The 3357-nt window shown below is 35.2% G+C and overlaps 1 protein-coding gene across 28 annotated transcripts in view; it reads left to right on the top strand.

Moving 5' to 3' along the window:
* The first annotated feature begins 607 nt into the window (after positions 1–607).
* Positions 608–3357, top strand: part of LOC149130303 (uncharacterized) — a 42879-nt gene continuing 40129 nt past the window's right edge. For 25 of the 28 annotated variants that reach the window (XM_089345273.1, XM_089345276.1, XM_089345255.1 and 22 more), the window contains exons 1-2: positions 609–856; positions 1602–1773. The gene's annotated coding sequence lies outside the window, so the exon portion shown is untranslated. Of the gene's footprint in view, positions 857–1601; positions 1774–3357 lie in introns of all 28 variants that reach the window. The other 3 variants (XM_089345259.1, XM_089345258.1, XM_089345257.1) reach the window with 1 other exon arrangement.

Below are 3357 nucleotides of genomic sequence, written 5' to 3'. Positions count from 1 at the left end.
TCTACCAGCAATAGAGATAATGTCGGCTCATGTCTTTACAAATGCATTACGTTATGCTGATGATGGTAAAATAATTAAATGTTCAATGATGCAGTCCACATAGTTGCGTAACATAGAATATGAGCAATTTATCACTTTCATCTGTTGCTGTAACACTATAGAATTAAAGAGATTTTCGTAAGCCTAAACTACTGAGATGACTTCAGTGTTTCATAAGGCCTTGATGAAAGCTGATCAATGTTAAGTATTAGACCTACAACTCGTTTTTATCTTTGCTCACCTGTTTGGAAGGGTAATTTCGTTAAGATTAAGCCGCTGTTTATGAAGGCTAATGTATTACAGCTTATTTGTTGCCAATGACTTCCACTATAAAGGGTATGTCTTACTCAACTATAAAGGATTCCATTTAATACTACAAAGTAGGAGACTCAAAGGATGTATAACAGTGAGTATGCAACTGATGAACTGAACACATTTAGCAATCTTTGTGCTATATTAAGTTAGAGTTGTTAATCAACTACCAGTGATTCATTAATTTTTCTGTTGTGCTTAATTTGTATCAAATATTTCGTATAGAAACGGCTGTAAATTTCCTTAAATTTTATTCTAAATTTTACACTTCAGAAAATTTTGGACTGATTTCGACCACGCTTCTGAATATTTCCCAGAAATCGGTGTATTTCAAACAAAAAGATATTGACTTGGCTGTAAACATCCTTGAGACAATGTTGCCATTGATATCGAAGGTGTCGGTCAATATAACATTGAACAATGTGCTTCTTAGTGCCAACAATATGGTAAACACACCAGAAAAGGTTTTGATTGAAGCAGAACAATCTGATGGAATTGTCAACAGGTAAAATTCATATTAATATGTGTTGTTTGATAGCAGCAGCAGCAGCAGCAGCAGCAGCAGTAGCAGTAGTAGTAGTAGTAGTAGTAGTAGTAGTAGTAGCTGTTGTTGTTGTTGTTGTTGGGTATGCATTAGTAGCAATAACAATAACAACAACGGAAGCAACACTAACAATAGTCTCTTTTTACTCTTTTACTTGTTTCATTCATTTGACTTCGGCCATGCTGGAGCACCGCCTTTAGTCAAGCAAATCGACTCCAGGACTTATTTTTTGTAATCCCAGTACTTGTTCTATCGGTTTCTTTTGCCGAACCGCTAAGTTACGGGGACGTAAACACACCAGCATCGGTTGTCAAGCGATGTTGGGGGGGGACGAACACAGACACACAAACATATATACACACACACACACACACACACACACACACACACATATATATATATATATATATATATATATATATATATATATATATATACGACGGGCTTCTTTCAGTTTACATCAACCAAATCCACTCACAAGGATTTGGTCGGCCCGAGGTTATAGTAGAAGATACTTGCCGAAGGTTCTACGCAGTGGGACTGAACCCGGAACCATGTGGTTCGTAAACAAGCTACTTACCATACAGCCAGTCCTACGCCTGTAAAAAAATTGTTAATCAATATAATTTGTGTAATTACACTTATAGCTAATTACGTATTTGAAACATACTGTTAATTGAAAGTTGTTTTCTTGATTTTCTCACAGAATGTTGGACACCATAGAAACAACCCCAGAAAAAGTTCCACTGGAAGAGTAGCAAGTCACAGTTTTATATTTTAATCTTGGGAGTTGTGTTATCAAAGTGGAGAAGGACACTTTCAACGGCCTCATTTATGCTGTTTCATATGGAACTAATGGAACAGAAGCAAAGACTGAGGTACAATACTTTCTCATAATTATTCTTTTATTGATCGTTTGTTCTAGACAATACATTAGAACGAAATATATTAATTTTATTGCCACATAAAGTAGTTATGGTACGAAGCTTCGTAGAGTTTGCAATCAAAATGCAAAATATAATATACGCAGCATATAGATTGTATAGATTCAAAATAAAGCAACCATAATAATGCTTTCTACTACAGGGACAATGTCTGAAATTTGTTGAGTGGCGGCGGGTGAAGAGTCAAATGATATCGTTCCCAATATTTCAGTGATGCATAAGTTTATTGACACCGAAAGAATGAAAGGCAAAGTTAATTTCACTGGAATTTGAACCCAGAACGTAAAGAGTGACGACCTGCTCTAAGCATTTTGTCCGGAGTGCTAAAGATTCTGTCATCTTGCCGCATAAATCTAACTAAGGAAAATCATTCATTAACGAATATAAACCACAATTAAATATGGAAGCATCCGTCATTAGTTAATACTAGTCTACACACATCCTTATCACTATTTTACTGTGAATCTGTCCGGAGTGCTAAAGATTCTGTCATCTTGCCGCATAAATCTGTAAGTCTTGAACTTTTCCTAAAAATCGAAATTTATCTGTATAAATAGATGGACTGCGCGTGTTCTAGTGATTCGTTTTCTTCCTGTCCAGAATTTTAACGACGAGCGCACACAAACACACGCACACACATACACACACACATGCACACATGCTTGGGCGTGCACGCACACATACACACAGCTGAACATGCTCTGAAAACCCCTTCGTAGACCACATATATTAGGAGAGAATTTAAGAGAAAATATCAAACATGTTCCTAACTACGCACATAATACGAGAGCAAGCTGTCCTAATTTCTATTAACATATATTTGATGCTGTTGTCAACTAATAGAGTAGGAGGGACATTTACGTCAATGTGTAATTATGTGTAACTATGTGAGTTCGTTTGTTTGGTTGTATATATGTGTGCACTTAGTTACAAAACCTTCCAGGTAGACTAGCAAATGTTGTTATTAGTTGAAATGATTGAGATAACCATCGTTTTTCACAAAATGTAACTGTATTCATGTCTTTGAATATCTGAGAACAACTAAGAAATTGGGAGAGAAAGCAGAAAACTACTGAATACACCATAATTAGTTGGCCAACGTTGAAATTTCTCTGGTTACTTGTGTATGAAGTAATGGTAGTGGGTGATAGTGGTAGGTTTAGCTATTATGTTAATTCTAATATTGAAGTAATGTAATAGTTGTGGAGGAAGTAGAAGTTACAACAATAATTGTAATAATTCAGTTTTTTTTAAAATGGATCTCGAAGCACATAAAGCTATAAATAATAGCACGTAGGTATTAGGCTGAAAAATGTTTTGGATATGAAAAGTGATAGGCTGCTCGTGAGACATTTCCGATCCAAAATGTTTTTTTAATTATTTTTCTAATTAATATCTATGTGCTTCGAGATACACTATTCCAAAAAGGAATAATTTCACTTCACGCTCCGTCGAAAGCTTTTAAATGTTTATGACTTGAACAACATTTAGCAGTAATTTTTGTTATTTATCAATTTC

The sequence above is a fragment of the Octopus bimaculoides genome, chromosome 29, assembly GCF_046866305.1.
Source record: "Octopus bimaculoides isolate indiv1 chromosome 29, ASM4686630v1, whole genome shotgun sequence".
Taxonomy (NCBI): domain Eukaryota; kingdom Metazoa; phylum Mollusca; class Cephalopoda; order Octopoda; family Octopodidae; genus Octopus; species Octopus bimaculoides.
This window is presented reverse-complemented; position numbering and strand designations above follow the sequence as displayed.